The 23,728-nt window shown below is 52.9% G+C and overlaps 1 non-coding gene across 1 annotated transcript; it reads right to left on the reverse strand.

Moving 5' to 3' along the window:
• Window positions 1-850: 850 nt before the first annotated feature.
• On the reverse strand, window positions 851-923 carry TRNAR-UCG (transfer RNA arginine (anticodon UCG)). The gene has a single exon. It is a non-coding gene; the product is annotated as a tRNA-Arg (tRNA).
• Window positions 924-23,728: the final 22,805 nt, after the last annotated feature.

Genomic DNA, 23,728 nt, shown 5'->3' on the forward strand with positions numbered 1-23,728 from the left:
TGATTGTGTTTCTCACTGCTTCATCTGATGTCCACAACTTTGGTCCCTGTACCTGCACCCGCCACGCTTTTCCTCTTGCCCACATGGCATTTAAAGGAAGCAGTGCCAGGGCCAGGCTTAATAGTCAGGGAGAGGCAGGAGGGAGGAAGAGTCCCAGGCTGGAGCCCAGCACACCTTTCCTCCTCTGGGCACCTAGAGCAGAGGCGGCTGGTGCTGACAGCTCCAAGGGAAGGCTTATAAGCCACACAGCAATTGAGCGCAGGGCAAGAGGAGGAGAGGACCATGACTATGCGTGGCCAGCAGACAGCTACAAAGACACCCAGCTAGCCTGCTCCCTGCCATGCCAAACACCCACTGAAATCCACCTGCAGGCCAGCATGTGGGGCGGCTGCTGATGCTCTGTGGCCAACATCAGAAGACAGTAGGAAAGCAGGGCCAGCCCCCCTAGTGGGGCCTCTTACCGTTCCCACTCACCATGCTCACTTTTGCAGTGGGACAGGAGATTTTACCCCAAGAGGCTTTTCCCCAGCTGGCAAGAAGTGGAGAAACACACAGGCTCCCAAGGCGCTATTTAGCAAGCCCCCTCGAACACAGGGACAGGCGCACACTTGGAAGAGGGAAACTGCTCTACACGTTAGCCCGGGCAGCTGCCCATTTTCTTTGGCAAGTCAGGAATGGCAAAGGCTAGACTGGAAGCACCTGGGGCTCACACCCCAGCCTTTGTGATGCCCAACCCCCAACTCCTTCCCGGGGCTCTAGCTGAAGCCAGAGCATTGGCCTGAGCGGCCAAGAAGAAGTTACAGCCCTGAGGGATCAGGACTTTCAGCACAAATGTAAAACTGCACAAGAACAACCACGAAGGGACTTGAACCCTTAATCTCCTGATCCGAAGTCAGACGCCTTATCCATTAGGCCACGTGGTCACAGAAGAAAAGCTGCTCCCAGCACTTCTTTGGAAAAGGCAGACATGGTGTTTCTCGGGTCATCTACTGAGGAGCCGAGACTCTCTGGGCACAAGAAGTAGAGTTCCCAGCGATATGTGAGACTTAATTCTACGGAGCCCCATGCCCCAACCCCACGCCCCAATCCCCTGCCCCAGCCCTGAGCTCTCCCACACCCGGAGGCCCTTCCTGCACCCCAAACCGCTCATCTCTAGCCCCAGCGCAGAGCCTGCACCCCCAGGCCAGACGCCTGACACCTTCCTGCACCCCAATCCCCTGCCCCAGCCCAGAGCACCCGCCTACATCCTGAACTCCTCATTCCTGGCCCCACCCTGCAGCCCTCACCCCCGCACTCCAACCCTCTGCCTCAGCCCTGAGCCCCTCCCACACCGCAAACCCCTCATCCCCAGCTCCGTTGGGTCATGGGCATCAACAATTTTCTTCAGCTGGGTCGCCAGAAAAAAAGTTTGAAAACCGCTGGCCTAAGGAATGTGGGTGAAGTCCTGAGGCTGAGACCTGAATGAGAAATAATTGGCTTTACAGTGTTAAATGTGTTTCATGTCCACCAAGTAGGAGATAATTACGTTGCTGTCAGTAACATAATTTCTGGTTCCCAACTCTAAGCTGAAACCTGTCCCACGCATCTTGGTCTTTTTTCTTCTTCAAACGCTTTGTCACCAACTGTGTGCGTTCTAAAGCCCACTCGCTGCTAACCATGCCCAAGGAGGGAGCGGCAGCATCTCTCAGTGCCACTGAATGTGTTTCCCTCTGCTCAGTGTGCAGTGTGACTATTGCCAGCCTCAGGAGAGGGGTTCTCTGAGGCCAATGCCTGTCCCTCAGCAGCAATGTGTCCACTCTGCAGCACAGTCACTGGCTAGGGAGGCACCTTCAGCCTGGTAACACCTTGCAGAGGGGTTGATGTAATTCCACTTCCCTTTCCCTACCCGGGGCAGGATTCCTCTCCACCTTTTCTAATGATCAACGATATTTCAAAGCACACCCCTCATTCCACTCAGAGCATCACATTCTCTCTGCTCCTGCCGGCCAGATGGTCCATTCCATTTGTGACATCACCAGAATCTCCATGGTGATGTCAGACTAACTTAATAAGATTCCACTCCAGGACCAAGGAGACAGAGAAGCTTCCTCCAGCCCCAAGTGTTGGTCACAAGAGCAGAAGGGAAGAGAGGACACATCAGAGATCACATCACAGCCACAGGACTTGGGGCCAGTTCCAGGTACACACTGTTACAAAGTCCCCATGTGCTTTACATCTCTAGAGCCTGATGTATTTGGGAGGTGTGTTAATGAGTCGCTGTCATCGTGTGTCTAAGTCCCACTTTCGGGTGCTCTCCTCTCCTAGCACAGGGCCGCTGGGTGGCACAGAGGGCACGAATAGTACATCCACAGGGACTTGAATTCAGAACAAGTACTTAACCCGCTGTTCAGCAAGGTACTTCAATACAGGCTTAACTTTAAGTAAGTTCTTAAACCCTGTTGGCCGCAACAGGACTCAGGCACCTGTAAGTGCTTTGCTGAATGCAGGTGGATGACTCCATGCTTAACTCCCTTGCTGAACTAAGGCCTGTAGCGGGGCGGTGACCCCGCTCCGGTTAAGAAAGGGTAAAAGCAGCCCTTGGAGAGGGCTGGGGCTGAGAAAAAGGCTGGGCTGATTGGGAAGACAGCCACAGCTGGGGCCATGCCCCAATCAGGGCCCAGCTGGTCCTGATAAGAGGGCAGTGGGCCAGGAGCTATTCAGTCTCTCTCTGCCTGGCTGCTTAGGAGCTCACAGGGTCCCTAGAGTGGAGCAGGGCTGGGGGAAGGCCAGAGGAGCTGGCGAGCTCCGGCCTGGAAACCCCCCACACTGCAGGCCTTGTTAAAGGCCCGGAAGGGTACTGGGGTTGCCGAGAGCAGCACAGGGGTAGGCCAAGGCAGCAGGTCCAAACCCCCCTTGCCTGTGATGAGTGGCATTTACAGACTGCTGTCTGCCACAGTGAGCGGGGGCTAGATGGTGACTGGCAGTAGTCACTGAGGCGAGGTGAGAATAGGGGTTTGGGGGTTCCCCTGAGTGGGGAAACCCAGATTTGGGGGCTGCTGCCGTGGGCAGAACCCCTGGGTAAAGGGCACCGGGGTCCAGGATGGACACGGGGGCCAGTGGCAAGCAGGATATCGGCCTGCAGAGGGCGCTCTGGAGCTGGTGAAGAGCTAATTCCCAGAACACCAGCAGGAGGTGCTGCAGGGGTGAGTCCTGCCCCATGACAGGGTCTTACTGAATAACTTGGAGTCAAGGCTGATTCCCCGCTCTGGCACTTCGAGTGCAGAAGTCGGGGGCCTGCAAGGATTCTAAAAATTAATACTGGCCACTCCAGGCTGGTATTAAACTCCCAAGGTTACAACTTCTCTCTGACCTTGGATGGGTTGATTCTGCCACCACCCAAGTGCAGAACCCCTTTGAGAGCCCAGGAAGGTGCACTTGGGAATTTCTTCCTGGGGGGTACCCTCAAGCCCTTTCACACACACCCCTCCGGGGAGGAGCTGACAAAAGGAAAAAAAAAAAAAGGAAATTAGTTGTTGCCACCAGCTAATTAAACAACATGTGCACAAACCTCTTAGGACACAAAAATCCAATCCTGTTCTTAAAAAAGGTAAATTTTATTAAAAATAAAAAGGAAAAACTTACATCTGGAACTTAGGCTTTTGCTATATTTTAAACATGCAATTCCAAAAATCAAGCACCCAAAATAGCTTTCTTGGGGGTTCAACTTAAAGGTTAAAAGCAAACAAAAGTATCTGGGGTTAGCCCAGAGGAGATCCACAAGCCAAAATAAAAAATAAACCTGATTGTGTCAAACTAAACATTCCCTTTCCAAATAATTTCTTCTACATATGGAAGATGAATTTTCATACCTGGTTCAAGCCTTACACAGCATTGCTGCTCCATCCCTGCAGCCCAGAGAACAACAGACAAAGGGAAAGTTTCTTTCCCAATTTTAAAAAGTTCTACCTTCCCATTGGCTCTTTTGGTCAGGTGCCCACTTCCCTTCCCTTTACCTGTGGGCTTGTTAACCCTTTACAGGTAAAGTAAGTAGAGAACAGACCAAGAGGGATTTTACAGCTAACTGGCTGCCTGGGTGTCCATCAAAGGGAGCTAATCCCCCGCCCCCATCCTTCATGGATCACAGAGTGGAAGGTGACATTTCTGGGGGATTGTTCCCAAGATCCAGGACTTGGTGTTCAAACATCTCCCAGCTTCCTTGGTGAAAATAAGACCAAGGTTTCTTTGCAATATACAGGATGAAAGTAGTTTTTCATCCAGAGTGGGACTTGACCCCACAATTCCTGGCTTAGAAAGCCAATGCCTTAGCCATTAAGCCACTGAAGTACAATTAAAATTAAAACAGAAATTCCCTCTCATAATTGCACATTCCTCACTAGCTTGGAAGCCAAATACCCTCTTTATGCACCTTACAGCAATGTCTGCATCCCCTGGCAGCGAGGCAACTGGGCAGGTCCCTGACAGAGCTGAGCACCACCTTTCTGCCAGCCGTCTTTAGAGAGGAACCCCACCCTAGAGTCCCCCCTCCCTCCATCAGCACCTCCACGTGTGTGGCTCTGAGTGGCAGTAGGATGATTAGGGGGCGAATCCAGGGCTGGAAGGGGGTAAGGTCAGCCTGTAAGGAGTAACCAGGTGGAGCAGACCCAGGGGGAGGCTGTGGGCTGCTGGTCGGTTGTTGGGATCAGGGCTCTAGATCAAAGCTGCACAGCGACCTGACACCCAGGGTTATAAGGTCGACATAGTGACCCCCCTACTGGCCTCGGTGAACCCCAAACCCTTGTTACTAAGGGCATTGAGGAGTCTCTGTCCTTTAATAACTTCTGGGAGCTCCCCAGCAGGCTGTGGGCGTCAGCAGCCGCCCAGTGGCATAGCCAGCTTCTAAGAGGAGGGGGAGCAAACATAAAAAAGGCGCCCCCCCTTGGCTCCTCCTCTGGCCACGCCCCCTGGGCTCCTCCTCCCACCGCTCCACGCCTCCCCCCTTGGCTCCTCCTCCGGCCGCACCGCCCCCCATGGCTCCTCCGGCCCTGCCGTGCCACCCCGTGGAAAACCGCCCCTCGCTCCTCCAGCCGTGGGCCGCCATGCTGTGACCCCCGCTCCTCCGGCCACACCCGCCGCCCCCCCCATGGCTGCTGGCCGTGCTGCGGGCCACCAGCCTGCGCCCCCCCTCGCTCCTCCGGCCACTTTTGGAAAGGCGCCGCTTATGGAACATGTGCTGAGAGGAAGTGGCTGCTTCCCCTGCACTCCGCTAGCTACGCTACTGCGCTGGTTAGACTCTTGGTGCTGTGCCAGCCGCCCCCTTGTTTGAAGGCCCAGTGTGAGAAGAAGGAGGCCCGGTGCTAGCGGAAGAGGGTTTTGATGAATTGACCTGTGTGTTATGGCCCCAGCACGCTTCCACTGTGTCACTCTGCTGGTTCTTCACCCACAGCATCCACCACCCAGCCTCCACACTAGCGCCTTGTGAGCTCTCGTGCTGACAGGCAGAAGCGCAGGCTGCTAGGCAGCAGCCTTGGTAACAGCAGGCTTCTCTCTATACGTGTCTCTGTGGTGCAATGGGTCAGTGTGTTTAGCTATTAACCAAAAGGACAGTGGTTCAACCCCCCCCCCCCCCGCCGCCTGTGACGGTGATAAGCTTGTGTTGCTTTCTTGCTCTTCAAGACTTTCTGGCTTGTCCCTCTTGGCCTCAGGAGGTACAGCTGGTGGCACGAAGTGTGTGCTGGATGCGACTCAGAAACCCATCTCCCAGCAGCGGTGCTGGAGGCTCAGGCTTAATCCTCAAGGCCAAACGCAAAAGCTTCAGCCAGGCACGTTTCGCTCCCTTCCTACCTCCGCTCAAGGGAGAAACAGATGAGACACGCTGGCTGGAAGACGCTTCCCTGTAGGCTGCTATGATGTTATTAATATGAACTGGGACGGTATAGATCATTGTTGCCACCACTGTTATATAGTTGCAGCAAATATTGTACAAAGGTTATCATGGGAGGTGTCTATGACAAGGTTATGATTTGCTGGTTATAATTATAGTAGCTGTATGTGTGTACCATTTTTGTATTTGAAGTTATGAATATTGGCTATGTACTTGTATCTCAAATGTATTTGATTCCAAGTAGCCTCAGTGATGCATTTGGTCAGCTTCTTGAGAAAGGACTATTCTCAGTAGGGGCCCAATCAAGAAATACTTAACTGACAATGGACTTTGGGAGACGCCAATCCACATCTGAGCTTTCCTGGGAACGTTCAAACTAACATGTAAACAATGGTGCCTGAGTCATGCATGGACATGTGACTTGCCCATGTGACTCCAGACTCCATCTTGCTACTGTGATTTTCCTAGGTTAGTCCTAGGACCAATCCTATTCAACTTATTCATAAATGATCTGGAGAAAGGGGTAAACAGTGAGGTGGCAAAGTTCGCAGACGATACTAAACTGCTCAAGATAGTTAGGACCAAAGCAGACTGTGAAGAACTTCAAAAAGATCTCACAAAACTAAGTGATCGGGCAACAAAATGGCAAATGAAATTTAATGTGGATAAATGTAAAGTAATGCACGTTGGAAAAACATAACCCCAACTATACATACAATATGATGGGGGCTAATTTAGTTACAACTAATCAGGAAAGAGATCTTGGAGTCATCGTGGATAGTTTTCTGAAGACGTCCACAGAGTGTGCAGCGGCAGTCAAAAAAGCAAACAGGATGTTAGGAATTATTAAAAAAGGGATAAAGAATAAGATAGAGAATATCTTATTGCCCTTATATAAACCCATGGGACGCCCAAATCTTGAATACTGCGTACAGATGTGGTCTTCTCATCTCAAAAAAGATATACTGGCATTAGAAAAGGTTCAGAGAAGGGCAACTGATTAGGGTTTGGAACGGGTCCCATATGAGGAGAGATTAAAGAGGCTAGGACTTTTCAGCTTGGAAAAGAGGAGACTAAAGGGGGATATGATAGAGGTATATAAAAGCATGAGTAGTATGGAGAAAGTGAATAAGGAAAAGTTATTTACTTGTTCCCATAATATAAGAACTAGGGGCCACCAAATGAAATTTATGGGCAGCAGGTTTAAAACAAATAGAAGGAAGTTCTTCTTCACACAGCGCACAGTCAACCTGTGGAACTCCTGGCCTGAGGAGGTTGTGAAGGCTAGGACTATAAAAGGGTTTAAAAGAGAACTAGATAAACTCATGGAGGTTAAGTCCATTAATGGCTATTAGCCAGGACGGGTAAGGAATGGTGTCCCTAGCCTCTGTTTGTCAGAGGGTGGAGATGGATGGCAAGAGAGAGATCACTTGATCATTACCTGTTAGGTTCACTCCCTCTGGGGCACCTGGCATTGGCCACTGTTGGAAGACAGGATACTGGGCTAGATGGACCTTTGGTCTGACCCAGTCTGGCTGTTCTTATGTTCTTACACAGTCTTATTATTAGTGAGACATGGAAAAAATCTCAGGGAATACTAAATTAGAAATAAATAACGAGAGAGAAAGGAGGGCAAATTTTTAGGATATTTTCCTGAAGAAGCGATCTGTGTGTAGCTCAGAAATGTCTCTCTCTCACCAACTGAAGTGGGTCCAATAAAATATATTACCTCACCCACCTTATCTTTCTAAATGCAAAGCAATGCACATTGGAGAGAAAAACTAGAGCTACTTTTAAACTTTATTGGGTGGTAAATTAACTATCAAGGGAAGAAATAGGTCTAAAAAGAAACATTTGATAATGAGAGAAAACCACCCAGATCTGAAGAGATTTTATATTAAGTGAGAGGAGTTGGACAGTTTGACAGGATTGTATATGGAAGTTCAATAAACAGACAGTAATACCCCCCCCCCCCCCGCATTCACATGGCAGCAGGGAGCCCTTTGGGGAGGTGGTTTAAGAGGGTACGTGAGGGGAGTGTGGAGCAGGAAAACTCCCTGGCAGTGGGGAGGAGGCAGAAGCCGGGGCGGGCAGGTGACTGGCAGTTGGGGGGAGCAGTAGCAAGGGCTGTGTAACCTTGGGCTGGACAGTCTCCACTGGGGACCTTTTCCTCCTGTCCTCTTCCTCGCCTTGTTGCTGGCAGAGAATGGCCATCCCAGCCCACCCCAGAGGCAGCTGTGTCTCAGGGCTCTGCAAGCTGCACCCATTAAGCCCCTTCTCATTTGGGGAATGATTCAGGACAATTTCCCAAAGAAAGGAAGAAAATTTGCTGCAGGTCAAACGGGTGGGTAAATATCCCAAATCTGAGACTGTTAAATTAACAATGGAGAATTAAAGAGAAAATGGGGCAAAATCTGAAAAGGAGACTAGAGAAAGTGTCGATAATCGCTCCATCAGCACCGACCCTCCATGGAGCCATTGCTGCTTTTACACCTGAGAGCTGTGGTGACCCAGGGAAGCTGACTTGAGGCTGATGCAAGGTAAGCGAAGCCGAACCAGCCTCCCAGGGTACGGGGTTGGAAGCCGGTACGGGGGTGGGCCTCGGTTCCCCTACATCAGTGGTTCTCAACCAGGGGTACGTGTACCCCTGGGGGTGCACAGAGATCTTTCAGGGGGTCCATCAACGCATCTAGATAATTGCCCCGTTTTACCACAGGCTACAGAAAAAGCACCAGCAATGTCCGTACGAACTGACTCGTACGAACTGACACGAGAGTGACACGTACACAGGGCTCCGTGCCCCAGGCACTGAGAGGGGAGTGTGGGGCTCACACACGAGGGTGTATTGGATAATTCTCGGGTACAAGGAAACGGTCCCCCGCCAGGCACAGTCTCAGAGCGCGGGGACACGCGGCTGTTTCCAGATCGGACACTCGGAGCCTGCAAGTGACCCGCTGCCCAGGGCCACCCAGAGGATTCAGGAGGCCTGGAGCAAAGCAATTTCGGGGGCCCCTTCCATAAAAAAAAGTTGCAATACTATAGTAACATGTATTTGGAAATGTAAAAAATAACCAGTGAAATACATTCAAAAATTAATTTGTAATAATTTGAAAATACAGGAAATACATTATTTACAAACATTAAATGCTGTAATGGGATGTAGACATTTGCAATTACATAATGGGCTGTTGCTGGGTGATGGTGATGGTTGCTGCCAATGGGCTGTCGCTGCCTGGGGGTGATGCTGCTGTTGCCCAGGGCTGGTGGGGAGCTGGGCTCTGGGTTGGGGGGTGCCCAGCTCACAGGGGCTGGGCTCAGGCCTGTGGGGAGATGGGATCAGGGGGGTGTCCAGCTCAGAGGGGCTGGGCTCAGAGCTGGGGGTCAGGGCTGTGGGGGATGGGGTCGGGGGACTGCCTGGCCCCGGTCCCTTACCATGCCGCTTACCCCCTCTCCCAGAGCCTCAGCGCACCGCGTCCAGGAGCGGCCCTGGAAAGCGCTGCAGCGTCGTGGTGTCTGCAGCTGGGCCTGAGTTCTCGCAGCTTGGCCGCAGCTCGCAGCCCCGCCTCCTTACCAGCTGAGGCGCCGGGGGAAGATGGAGGACGGGGGAGCCTCCGACATACTCATGGGGGCCCCTGCGCGGCCCGCAGGCAAATTGCCCCCACTTGCCCCCCCGGGCGGCCCTGCCGCTGCCCGACACCAGCCCCTGGACTCTCCCCTGGGGCAGGAGACCCCCCCAACCCCTCCCCACTCTACCCCCCACTCCCCTCCCAGAGCTGTGGGGAGAACCCAGGAGTCCTGGCTCCCAGCCCTGCCCCTCCCCCACTCTACCCCCTAGCCCCCCACTCCCAGAGCTGTGGGGAGAACCCAGGAGTCCGGGCTCCCAGCCCTGCCCCTCCCCCACTCTACCCCCTAGCCCCCCACTCCCAGAGCTGTGGGGAGAACCCAGGAGTCCAGGCTCCAAGCCCTGCCCACCCCCGTATTTCCTTATGGCTCCATCCAAGAGCCGCCCCCCCGAGTGGGGCACCAGGGCCGGCCAGTGGCCCGGGGCGGGGAGAGACGAGGCCGAGGGAGAAGCGGGCTCTGGGGGGGCGCCGCACTGCGGGGGGGGGGGGGCAGGCCGAGACCCCGGGACACGAGAGTTCGCGTCAGGAGCCGGAGCGGGGGGGGGGGGGTAGAGGAGGGAGGGGCGGGGCGGGGGAGGTGTCAGGTTAACCCAGGGTCCCGCCCTTACCTGGGCTCGAGAGGGCGGAAGCGCCCCGGGGCAGGCTGGGAGTTGTAGTTCCCGGCTCGTCTCAGAGTGGAAGCGACGTCAAAGTTGCTCAGACAACGCGCCCTCTCCCGGTGCACACTGGGAAGCGTAGTTCTCTCTCTCACACGCGGCCTTCTCTGGGAGGAGGGGCTGTATGGTCATCACCTCACCGCGCCCCTCCCCGCTCCCTGATTGGCGGAGAGAGCGCGGGACAGAGGCTCTGCGCGTGGCCTCAGGCCCCAGTTCCCTCACTCCAGGCTTCGCTGCCCCCGCCTGTCCCGGGCGCGCGCTGCAGCCGTTGGGATTCGAATCCCGCTCGCGGCACTGCTGGGGGAGGGGGGATCCCGGGGGGGACGCGGCTCTGGGGCGGCCGGGGCGAGGCGCGGGAGGCGGAGGCGGGCGGTGAGTGGCGGCTCCGCACGGGCCGGGGGCTCAGACACCCGGTTCTAGGCCCCGCCTCTGCCCCGGGAGCAGCCCCGGGCCCATGGAGCCGGGCGGGGGGCACAGGGCGGAGGCAGCGCGGAGTGAAAGGGCTTCACCCCCCCGGGCCGGGGGCACCAGCAGCAGGGGGCCCGGGAGGGACGGAGCTGCCGGGCACCAGCCCCACACCGGGCAGCCGGGGGCCGCGGGGCCGGGGAACGTCCCGTCCCGTCCCGTGGGCGTCGCTCCCGTGAGCCGAGGGACAGGACAGAGCTGTGAGTTGTCGCCGTTCACGGGCTGCAGCTTCTTACCCACGAGGTCACTTTCTGACCTTCAGATCAGCCCCGCCCCGCCCCCGACAGCCCCTCCCGCCGTCGCTCTCTCCCCCCCCCCCCCGCGCCCACTGTCACCGGGCTGGGGGGGGGAGGGGGCAGGCTCTGGGCTGGAGCCGATTGATCTGTCTACAGCAACATGCAGATCCCTTTCTTGGGTTGTGTAGCCGATAATCTGTTCTGCTGAGGCCGCTAGGTGCAATGCATGTCCAGTGGGGGTTTCTCCCCTCTTCCCGATTTGTATTTCCTCTCCCTATTAGCGTTGGGGTCCATTGAAAAGCGATTTGGCCCGCCGTCTGCCTATTGATTACCCTGCATTGACTCTGAGAGGTGATTGATCTCTGCGCTCTTGGATTTGAAGAGCTGGTTAGTTTTACCCTTGGTATCCCACCAGGCTGAACCAGCCATGTTATCGATGGTGACGCTAGGATTGAAGGATTATATCGTATTATAAAAAACTGTAAATAAAGATGTCGTCTGAACTTGAGTGTTCTGTAATGAAAGGCGGGTTCAGTTCCAAATGCTCTGCTAGAAACACGCCCGGGACTCCCACATTCCCCAGCAGGAGTGAAAGGAGAAACCCCCAGCTCTGCATTTAGCTCCAGGCTGATTTACTGGGGGAATGGGGGAGAAATTATTCTTTGCTGCTGAGCAGGGAGCCAGGGCCGTTCTCTGGGAATCAAGGTGCCCAGCCTGACCCAGCTGCTTCATTGCCCCCGGGGCCCTGCAGGCTCAGACCGTCCCTAAGGCCAGGCAGCTGCTCGGGGAGCTCTCCTGGTGTCACTGGCCGTGCCTGGATATCCCACTCTCAGGGCCTGTGTTCAGCCATCAGGAAAGGCAGCAGCTTTGCTCCCTCCTGCTAAACAGAGTTCCCAGGCAGTGGTTCTCAACTAGGGGTCCCTGGTTGAGCAGGGCAGCGAGCAGGTCTCAGGGGGCCTCACCAAAATAAACCAGAAAGCAGGGCCAGCGTTAGACTCGCCGGGGCTCAGGGCAGAAAGCTGAAATCTGAGTCCCACCGCTCGGGGTTGAAGCCAAAGCCGGAGCAATTTAACTTCATGGAGGCCCCTGTGCTGTGGGGCCCTGCGCAATTGCTCGGCTGGCTACCCCCTAATGACAGCCCCGGCGTTTAATCGACTGGATGTGCAGAAAAACAGTTGTTGTGGCACAGGTGGGCTGTGGAGCTTTTATACCATGTTGGGCGGGAGCTACAGAAAGAAAAAGGTCGGGAACCCCAGCTCCAGGGAATCCCTGAGAATAAAGACGCAATCATAGAATCATAGAATATCAGAGTTGGAAGGGATCTCAAGAGGTCATCTAGTCCAACCCCCTGCTCAAAGCAGGACCAATTCCCAGCTAAATCATCCCAGCCAGGGCTTTGTCAAGCCAGGCCTTAAAAACCTCCAAGGAAGGAGACTCCACCACCTCCCTAGGTAATGCATTCCAGTGTTTCACCACCCTCCTAGTGAAATAGTTTTTCCTGATATCCAACCTGGACCTCCCCCACTGCAACTTGAGACCATTGCTCCTTGTTCTGTCATCTGCCACCACTAAGAACAGCCGAGCTCCATCCTCTTTGGAACCCCCCTTCAGGTAGCTGAAGGCTGCTATCAAATCCCCCCTCATTCTTCTCTTCTGGAGACTAAACAATCCCAGTTCCCTCAGCCTCTCCTCATAAGTCATGTGCTCCAGACCCCTAATCATTTTTGTTGCCCTCCGCTGGACTCTTTCCAATTTTTCCACATCCTTCTTGTAGTGTGGGGCCCAAAACTGGACACAGTATTCCAGATGAGGCCTCACCAATGTCGAATAAAGGGGAACGATCACGTTCCTCGATCTGCTGGCAATGCCCCTACTTATACAGCCCAAAATGCCGTTAGCCTTCTTGGCAACAAGAGCACACTGTTGACTCATATCCAGCTTCTCGTCCACTGTGACCCCTAGGTCCTTTTCTGCAGAACTGCTACCTAGCCATTCGGTCCCTAGTCTGTAGCAGTGCATGGGATTCTTTCGTCCTAAGTGCAGGACTCTGCACTTGTCCTTGTTGAACCTCATCAGGTTTTTTTCGGCCCAATCCTCTAATTTGTCTAGGTCCCTCTGTATCCGATCCCTACCCTCTAGTGTATCTACCACGCCTCCTAGTTTAGTGTCATCTGCAAACTTGCTGAGAGTGCAGTCCACACCATCCTCCAGATCATTAATAAAGATATTAAACAAAACCAGCCGCAGGACTGACCCTTGGGGCACTCCGCTTGAAACCGGCTGCCAACTAGACATGGAGCCATTGATCACTACCCGTTGAGCCCGACGATCTAGCCAGCTTTCTATCCACCTTACAGTCCATTCATCCAGCCCATACTTCTTTAACTTGGCGGCAAGAATACTGTGGGAGACCGTATCAAAAGCTTTGCTAAAGTCAAGGAATAACACATCCACTGCTTTCCCCTCATCCACAGAGCCAGTTATCTCATCATAGAAGGCAATTAGGTTAGTCAGGCACGACTTCCCCTTCGTGAATTCCATGCTGACTGTTCCTGATCACTTTCCTCTCCTCTAAATGTTTCAGAATTGATTCCTTGAGGACCTGCTCCATGATTTTTCCAGGGACTGAGGTGAGGCTGACTGGCCTGTAGTTCCCCGGATCCTCCTCCTTCCCTTTTTTAAAGATGGGCACTACATTAGCCTTTTTCCAGTCATCTGGGACCTCCCCCGATCGCCATGAGTTTTCAAAAATAATGGCTAATGGCTCTGCAATCTCACCCGCCAACTCCTTTAGCACCCTCGGATGCAGCGCATCCGGCCCCATGGACTTGTGCACGTCCAGTTTTTCTAAATAGTCCCGAACCACTTCTTTCTCCACAAAGGGTTGGTCACCTTCTCCCCATGCTGTACTGCCCAGTGCAGCAATCTGGGAGCTGACCTTGTGCGTGAAGACAGAGGCAAAAAAATCATTGAGTACATTAGCTTTTTCCACATCCTCGGTCACTAGGTTGCCTCCCTCATTCAGTAAGGGGCCCACACTTTCCTTGATTTTCTTCTTGTTACTAACATGCCTGAAGAAACCCTTCTTGTTACTCTTAACATCTCTTGCTAACTGCAACTCCAAGTGTGATTTGGCCTTCCTGATTTCACTCCTGCATGCCTGAGCAATATTTTTATACTCCTCCCTGGTCATTTGTCCAGTCTTCCACTTCTTGTAAGCTTCTTTTTTGCGTTTAAGATCAGCAAGGATTTCACTGTTTAGCCAAGCTGGTCGCCTGCCATATTTACTATTCTTTCTACACTCACTTCGACTCACTCCTGCCAACTCCCATAATTTTGCCATGAGTCTTGTGAGAGTTATTGTTTTTCCATAAAGCCCCAGCTCCTAGAGTCAAGTGGAGATCTGATGATTGCAGCCTTCGCTCTTAAAGACACAGGATGTTTCTAGCCCTTGTGGCTGTGGAGAAAGCTTCAAAATGGGACCCCCGTGTGTCCTAAAGGCTCATCAAGCAGAAGGCAAATAAACAGATCCCCAAATCTATTATTTTTACAGAATCTCCTGGTTTCAAAGCCAATCTCGTGATTTTTGGTGAGCCTGATTCAGGGTTTTTGAATGTTCGGGGTTGGCCGTTCTGCAGACTGAGAGCTGGGCACCCTCCTTCACATCCAGCGCACCCAGACTGTTCTAAAGCTTTAACTCTCTCTTCTCCTTCCTGCCGCTGTAATGCAGCTGGGAATCCCCAGTCCTATACGTGCTTCTCCACAGACCGTGAATTCCCCACAGGGCTCTTCTGGGGGCTCCAGGCCCCCACCCCAGGACAGTAACCTCACATCACCCCTTTGTGACTCCCAGGGACCCTGCAGGGACAGCAGCTCCATGCTGGGCCCTAGGGCCCCCCAAAGCACCTGGGGGGAGGAGGTAGTAAACCCCCATGTCAGGGGGCTCCTGCTGCCTGGAGGTGACCATATCTTCACAGCCCCTCCCCCTCACAGAGACACTCCATAGCCCTCCCACTTAAAGCCCCTCCCCCTCACACTGACACCCCATAGCCCTCCCCCTCACAGCTCCGTCCCTCACACTGATACCCCTATGTGCCCTCCCCCTCACAGCCCTTCCTCCTCACAATGACACCCCTCTGCACCCTCCCCTTCATAGCCCCTTCCCCTCACAGCCCCTCCCTTCACACATAGAGGGACTTGTTTGCTGGAATCTGACATTACAAACCCAGGGGTGAGATTTTATGGATGTAGAGTTCTCCCAACCACATATTAACCCTCCCAACCCCCCCAGTGCAAGGACTCCCCAAGTTAGTCGAGTCCATACATGGGTCATGCTTTTCATCACACCAGATGGCTCCCTTTGAGCAACTACCTTTTGAGGCTAACAAGAGACCACCTAGTTTGGGATCATTTATGCACCACATTTACCAGTTGTCTGTGACCTGCACATCTGCTGGCTGTCAGGCGTGAGACCCTTTGATCTCTGCCTCACCGACAATCATGTTTCTCAAGATCAAACCCAACACCAGAAACTTGCTGCAGCTTATGCAGCCCTGTAGAGAATTCAGAGACACAAAGAGAAGATCCGTAGGTGACCTTGACAAACCCCATAAGAACGGCCAGACTGGGTCAAACCAAAGGTCCATCTAGCCCAGTATCCTGTCCTCTGACAGTGGCCAATGCCAGGTGCCCCAGAGGAAACTAACAGAACAGGCTTCCTGAGAACATCTGCCCCTTCCACCACAAGAGCAAGCAGGCAGGTAAAAGAGAGGGGGTGGGAAAGTCCCAGGAACCCTTCCTCTTTTTTCCACAGCCACTGCCCATCAGCAGGATTCCTCCTCCTCCTCCTCCCTCCTGGGCCTCAGTGCGACTAAATCTCTGCACCTGGATAGCTGGCCCGTCTGCTGCACCCTGATCTCCCATGCTTAAGCCTCTCTGCCAAAGGCCTGCATGCACCTGGCTCCATAGAATTAAAATAAATAAACATCCTATCTCCTAGAACTGGAAGGAACACTGAAGGGTCATCAAGTCCACCCCCCTGCCTTCACTAGCAGGACCAAGTACTGATTTTGCCCCAGATCCCTAAGTGGCCCCTTCAAAGATTGAACTCACAGCTTGGGGTTTAGCAGGCCAATGCTCAAACCACTGAGCTATCCTGCCCCCCACAATATAAGTCTCACATCTCACTGGCAACTCGACATCTTGTGCCCAGAGTGTCTCTGCCCTCTCAGTAGATGACCAGAGAAACACAGTGTCCGCCTTTTCTGAAGAAGTGCTTGGAGAAGCTTTTTTCATGTGACCATGTAATCTAATGGATAAGCCACCTGACTTTGGATCAGGCGATTGAGGGTTCGAGATCCTTCATGGTTGTGCTTGTGCATTTTTCCCTTTGTACTGAAAGTCCTGCTCTCTTCTTGACCACTCAGGCCAATCCTCTGGCTTCAGCTAGAGCTCCGGGAAGGAGTTGGGGGTAGGACATCACAAAGGCGCGAGCCCCAGGTCTTCCAGTCTAGCCTTTGCCATTCCTGACTTACCAAAGAACATGGGCGGCTGCCTGGGCTAGAGCGTAGAGCAGTTTCCCTCTTCCAAATGTTCACCTGTCCCTGTGCTTGAGGGGGCTTGCTAAATAGCGCCTTGGGAGCCTGGGTGTTTCTCTGCTTCTCACCAGCTGGGGAAAAGCCTCTTGGGGAAAAATCTCCTGCCCCACTGCCAAACTGAGCACCTTGAGTGAGAACGGTCAGAGGCCTCATCAGGGGGGCTGGCCCTGCTTTCCTACAACATTCTGATGTTGGCCACAGAGCATCAGCAGCCGCTCTGCATGCTGGTCTGTGGGTGGCCTTCAGTGAGTGTTTGGCATGGCAGGGAGCAGGCTGGCCAGGTGCCTTTGTGGCTGTCAGCTGGCCATACATAGGCCTGGTCCTCCTCACCCTTGGTTACTCTGTGGCTTTTAAGCCTTCCCTTGGAGCTGTCAGCACCAGCTGCCTGAGCTCTAGGTGCCCAGAGGAGGAAAGGTGTGCTGGGCTCCCGCCTGGGACTCTTCGTCCCTCCTGCCTACCCCTGACTATGAAGCCTGGCCCTGGCACTCCTGTCCATGTGGGCAGGAGGAAAAGTGTGGTAGAAAGCACAAGGGCCAAAAGTGTGGGCATCAGGTGAAGGAGCGAGAATCCCAACCATCCCGTCAAACTGCAGGACTGCTGGCATCAGTAGCCAGAGTGGCAAGTTCTAGAGGCCCAACCCACTGCCACCATCCTGACTGAAGACCTGGCTCCAGTGGGCGTGAATCACCCAGCAGGAGGGAAAAGACTGGCTCTTTCACAACTGGAGCCAGGGAAGGTGAGCACTTTGAGCGCCAGGGCTTTGCCGCAAACAAAGATGAGGTCCCACTGCTATTTGAATTCTGATTGCAGGATTCAGTCGTAAGTGCTGACCGTTACACCATGGAACCAGCTTGTGCTGTTTTCTCTGGACATCTGTGACCCTCACAGGGCTGGCTTGTGTAAGGGGATTGTTGGCCCCTTACTAAAATTCAGTGGGGTTTTTTGGTTGGCTAGTTCCCAGTACCAAAAGAAAGGGAAAGGGTCTATGGGAAATCAGGACCTTGAGACTGACAGTCCCCAGGGGCAAGGGGGAGAGGCCAAAGCTCCAGCTCACCCTGACTGACCAGGCAGAATGTCTGATGAGGGAGTCACCAGGCCAGGGGGTCCCATTCTCCATGTGAGCTGGAACTACCTGGGCCAGAGTGAGGCTGAGCTAAGGAGAGAGGAGGAGTCAAAGAAGAGCACCTGAGGCAGTGTGAGGGCAGCGGCTCCATCACTGTCCAAGTCCTGCCCAGGTGCGTTCCCCGCCCAGGAGCAAATCCCCAGGGGCTGTGAGACCTGCTGCTCCCGGAGCCTCTGTCCTGCCCACCCAGCACTGGCCCCGGGGTCTCTCTGGCCCCTGGTGCCTGCAGCTCCAGGCCAGGGGCAGCAGAGCCTGGGACTGGGTCCAGCTAGAGAAAGTCCCCACCTTGGATGGGCACAGAAAGTGCTGCAGTGAAAGTCTGTCCCAGGCCCAGCCCTGCTGGGGCTGCAGCAGCAGCCCGGAGCTCAGCCCCGTCTCCCAGTGCACATTGGAGGCAGCAGCACCAGCAGTGTCTTGTACCTTACAGAGCCCTGTCTCTGGGATCTGACCCACGGCTCTTTTCCTGCCTTCCTTCCTACCAGCCCCCGGCTCCCCACTGCTCCAGCCCCTTCCTGGCTCCTTCAAGCCCAACCTGGGCTGCAGCTGCCGCACTCACCGGGCCAGGGACTTTCTGAGCTGGAAACTAGCCCCATCTTTGCTCCTCCTCCTGCCTCTGTGTGTCCCAGAGCTGCTGCAGGGACTGTCCCACACCCAGGCTCCCGCTCCTATTAGCACTTGCAGGGGCCAATCCAGCTACAGGAGAGTGAGCGCCCCTGGGAGCAGGGAAGTGACCAAGTCTCCCTGCCAGAGGGTGGGGGGAGGGGGAAGAAGGGGCAAGAGGAGAGAGAGACCGAAAGGGGATAAGGAGAAATAAGTGGGGAAAGCAGAGTCCAGTTCTTTTCTCCTGCATCACCCCTGAGTAAATTGATCCTGAGCTCTGGGTAAATATCCCCCATGTCCAGAGTCTCCCAGATCCCCCTGCCTCCCAAGGGAATGCACATAGGTGTCTCCTTCATGCCAGGCGTGATTACAAGGAGGTGTAGGTGCCATGATTGGAGAAAGACAGCAAACCTTGGGAACATGCGTCTGTATATACAGTCCAGTGTGACAATCCCCCTCCAGGAGGTGTTTGTTCTCTACTCCTGCTGGATGGGCACAGAATGGGGCAGCAACAGGTTTGTGTCAGTATTTGTTGCTGCACATTCCTTAACTTAGAAGAGTATGAAATGAAGAAAATGGAGATTGAATTAAAGGGAAATATAGAAATAAAAGTTCCAGCCCCAGTTGCTTATTGAAAGAAATGACTCAATGACCCAGTTACATGTTTTATTAACACGAACAAATAAATCCAGGCACACACATCACTAAGGCTAAATGATTATAGACACCACTCAGCTAAGGGTTAAACAATACAGTGAAAGTTCAGGTCAAATCAGTAAATCAGTCAGTTAACAAGGATATTGCATTGGAATCAAGTTGTCAATTTAGTCAAACCATCAGATTAATACAGCAGAAAATCAACCCTTACAAATCCTAAAAGAGCAACCCAAGAAGTCAGGTGCATATTTAGTGATGCCAAAACCCCAATCAGAGATTTTTACCCAGGCAGTGCAACCCAGATTTAGCCAGCTGAATATTTCAATACCGAAACCGAATTATTGCTCTCATTTAGCCTACAACCTCAAAGCTAATTAGTTTTCTCCTTAGATGTCACTATTGTGTAGCTAACACTTCTCCTCGCCCTCTCGCCCCAAAGCACATACAGACCTTAGAGATAGTATCAGAGGGGTAGCCGTGTTAGTCTGAATCTGTAAAAAGCAACAAAAAAAGTTGCTTTTTACAGACCTTAGAGAGACATTAGTAAAAGAAGTTTACACAGCTCTCGCTGAACAATACATATCTGAGAGCTCAATTCCTTGCAATGCTTCCATAGGTGAGGAGCATGCATTCAGGCATTTCATAGTGCAGAGTTTTAAGGTTATTAAGATTTGGGGAACTATTCTTCCTAGTATCTTCCCCTTGTAGATTTCAGAGGTGTTCACGCACACACACCAAGCTGCACTGTTACACCCCAATCTAATAGAAAGGCCGGGAGGTCTCCAAGTTCATAAAAAGAAACAGACACAAAATAGAAAAAGGAACAAAACGTTAATAAGATTATAAGGGGTTGGATCTCTGCACCGCTTGGTCTTTGGATTCACCCGGAGTAGGAACTGTAGCTGCAGTTTGGGAACCAGGTAATGGCACAGATGGTCCAGCACTATGGGCTAGCAGGCTTCGCGGGTACAGGAGACTTGTAAAGGCTGCATAGCCTGTCGCCGTAGTGCTTCATTCCCCGGAGGGGATCAGTCCTGAGATCCTGGCAGTCAGTCTCTCTGAGGCTATGTCTACACTGGCAGAGGTACAGCGCTGGGAGTTACAGTGCGGCTCAGAGAGCACTGAAGGGAAACTGCTATTATGTGTTCACACTGTCAGCTGCCTGCGCAATAGCGTGTTCACACTTGTGGCACTTACAGCAGTACTCGGAGCGGTGCACTCTGGGCAGCTATCACACTGAGCCTCTCTTTCTCTTCTGCCACTAAGAGTTGTGGGAAGGTGGAGGGTGGTTGGAGTTGGAGTTGTGGGAAGCTGGAGGGAGGTGTTTTCTGAGCCCAGTGTTTTCTGGATCATCTGTGCCATTACCTGGTTCCCAAACTGCAGCTACAGTTCCTACTCCAGGTGAATCCAAAGACCAAGCGGTGCAGAGATCCAACCCCTTATAATCTTATTAACGTTTTGTTCCTTTTTCTATTTTGTGTCTGTTTCTTTTTATGAACTTGGAGACCTCCCAGCCTTTCTATTAGATTGGGGTGTAACAGTGCAGCTTGGTGTGTGTGTGTGAACACCTCTGAAATCTACAAGGGGAAGATACTAGGAAGAATAGTTCCCCAAATAGACCCCACTGTGGTCAGCACCTCTGTGAATGCCCCGTGATGCATTGCTTTGCATCTCAGCAATCCCTGTGCTTCCATCTGCATTTGACGCCATCTTTCAATGATTTGTGTACTCCACGCTCTGCCTATTCGGTTTGTAGGAATGGATCCCGCACTTACTAACATGTCATGAGTGGCAGTGGAGTTATTCCTTAAATTACAAAGGCAAGAGGAGTTCGACATTGATTTCACCATGTGTAGTAGCTACAACACACGATTGCTTGTGGTATTCACGGAGGTGCTGACCACAGTGGAATGCCGCTTTTGGGCTCGGGAAACAAGCAGAGTGGTGGGATCACATTGTGATGCACGTCTGGGATGACGAGCAGTGGCTGCAGAGCTTTTGGATGAGGAAAGCCACATTCATGGGACTGTGTGATGAGTTCGCCCCAGCCCTGTGGTGCAAGGACACAAGAATGAGAGCTGCGTTGGAGAACCACTTGGTAATTGCACTGTGGAAGCTGGCTATGCCACACTGCTACCAATCGGTCTCTAACCTGTTTGGAGTGGGAAAGTCGACCATTAGACGCGTGTTGACAAGTGTGCAGGGCCATTAATTGCATCCTGCTCTGAAAGACTGAGACTCTGGGCAACATGTGTGACATTGTGCATGGCTTTGCACAAATGGGCTTCCCTAACTGCAGAGGGGGATAGATGGCACACATATTCCAATTCTGGCACCTGACTACCTAGCCACTGAGTACATTAATCACAAGGGGTATTTTTCTATGGTTCTCCAGGCACTTGTGGATGACCGTGGGTGTTTCACGGACATTAACGCAGACTGATCCAGTAAGGGGCATGACACACGCATCTTTCAGAACACTGGCCTATTCAGGAAGCTGAAAGCAGGGACTTTCTTCCCTGACCAGAAGATCACTGTAGGGGAAGTCGAAATGCCCATTGTGATCCTGGGAGACCCTGCTTACCCCTTAATGCCGTGGCTTATGAAGCCATACAAGGGGCACCTTGACAGCAGCAAGGAGCAGTTCAACAATAGGCTGAGCAAGTGCAGAATGACTGTTGAGTGTGCTTTGGCCATTTAAAGGCCCGCCGGTGCTGCCTATGTGGAAGGCTGGACCTGGCCGATGACAATATTCCTATGCTTATAGCCGCATGCTGTACACCCCATATCTGTGAAGGGAAGGGTGAAAGCTTCACTCAGGGCTGGACGGCTGAGGCTCAGCACTAGGAGGCTGAATCTGAACAGCCAGAGACCAGGCCTATTAGAGGGGTGACGCGTGGGGCCATAAGGATCAGGGATGCCTCAAAGCAGCAATTTGAAGCTGAAAGCCACTAATATTTGTTGCTATGCTCGGTAGTGCAGTGCTTGTAATGCTAAGAGGTGATTGTGATTGGTGCAGACCATGCACTATAAAGGTTTAAGAGAATTGCGTGTCTCTTTGCAAAGCTGTGTTTGCTTTCCATTAATGGAATGACGATTGCTTTCAAACCAAAACTATTCTTTTATTAAAAAGCAACCACCGGAGGAGAGAAAAACAAAAAAACACATCAGCACTGTAGGGGATGGGGGAAGGGAGGGTCCCATGAGGAGGTGGGGTCCAGGGATCGTTAAAGATTTGTGTATGTCCAGGTATCATATGCAACCTTATCCTTAGGAGTACAGTGCAGCAGGTACTGTACTTCAGCAGGAATAAACTACAGAGGGACGGGTGTTGAGTGCACTGGGTGTCCGCAGGGCTAAACTGTGCTGGGGCAGTAATGGAATGCAGTGGGTACACACTGGAACCAGGAGGTTGCTAAGAGTGTGTTGGCACTGTCTGGGGGGTGAATGGGAAAGAGTTTTGCGACAGCAGATGCAGGGGAGGGTGGTCGCAGAGCTGCTTGGCTTGCAGTGCTAGTAGCGCCTGCAGCGTGTCTGCTTGGCACTCCATAACATTTAAGAGCCACTCCATGGCTTCGTTCTGGCACACCGCACTCTCCTTTTGGTCCTTCTTCTCACTGTCTGACCACTCCTTCAATTCTTGTTTTTCATCCGTGGAGTGCATCATGACCTCATGCGGAAAGTTCTTTTTAGTTCTTCATGGCCGCTTTCTAATTCTGCACAGCCGTTCAGCCGGCGATAACAAAGAGAGAGGCTGGGATTCCAAGGGCATATCTGTGAAGCCAAAATGCAACATTTTACAGAAGCAGTATTGTTTGCAAAACACAGACCACTGATGCACTGATTTAAAACACAGCCACTATTCACATACCTATCACTAACTGGCTGACGCCAAGCAAGTACAAGACTCCCAAAATGGTAACAGCAGGGGAGGGGGAAATCAGTGTTCCAGGACCGTACTGTACACTGGGCACGTGGCTCTTGGGGAGAGAGAGCACTGTGGGGGGGGGGCCTTATAATCATTTCTGTGCCCATATTTTCCACAGGCTGTGTTCATTATGGAAGATATCTCACTGCTGAGGGTGAGCAGGGAATCAAGGGAGGGTCTACTCCAAGACTGTGGTGTCCGCCCTGGCCCTTATATGGCTCGCCTGTGTGCAGCAATGCTCCCCCCGCCCCTCCTGTGATAGCAGAGTAGTGCAGAAAAGTTACCCTTAATGGGTCAAGAAACACAGCAGCTCTGCCAAAGAACCTGCGGCATCAGATTGCCCTGTATCTCCATGAGAGTTTCATGGAGATCTCTGGCACAGATTCCCGTGAAGTGAGGGAGTCAATCATCACCCTGTTCCGCCGCTCAGACTAGGCATGTGGTGGTATGCACATCATACTGACATGAGCCTGCTTTCTGCAACCCTCCTGCCCCCAAGAACTCACTTCAGTGATTCCCAAAATCTAAGCCACTTACCAGGGGCCTCCTCTCCTGTTTGCACTTCGCCAAGCTCCGACAGCTGTGACTGGCTAGCCTCCTCCGGGGTAGAGAAGAACTCCTGGCTGCATGCATCTCTGACCTCTGACTGATTCTCTGCCTCTGGGTCTCCCTCTGCCTCCAGATCCTCATCCAAGATCCCCTCCTCCTGGCTTGGTCCACTCTCGACTGGCATGTGAGCCACCGAAGTATCCACAGTGGCCTTCACAGTGAAGGTGGGGTCACCAGCGAGTATCACATCCAGTGCTTTATAGAACCGGGAGCTCATGGGTGCAGCACCGTAGCAGCGGTTTGCCTCCCACGCCATGGAATAGGCATTCCACAGCTCCTTCACTTTGACCCTGCATTGCAGTGTGTCCCAGTCATGGCCCCTTTCTCTCATGCATCATGAAATCTGTCCATAGGTATCATAATTCCTACAGCTG

This window comes from Malaclemys terrapin, chromosome 15, assembly GCF_027887155.1.
Source record: "Malaclemys terrapin pileata isolate rMalTer1 chromosome 15, rMalTer1.hap1, whole genome shotgun sequence".
Classification (NCBI taxonomy): domain Eukaryota; kingdom Metazoa; phylum Chordata; order Testudines; family Emydidae; genus Malaclemys; species Malaclemys terrapin.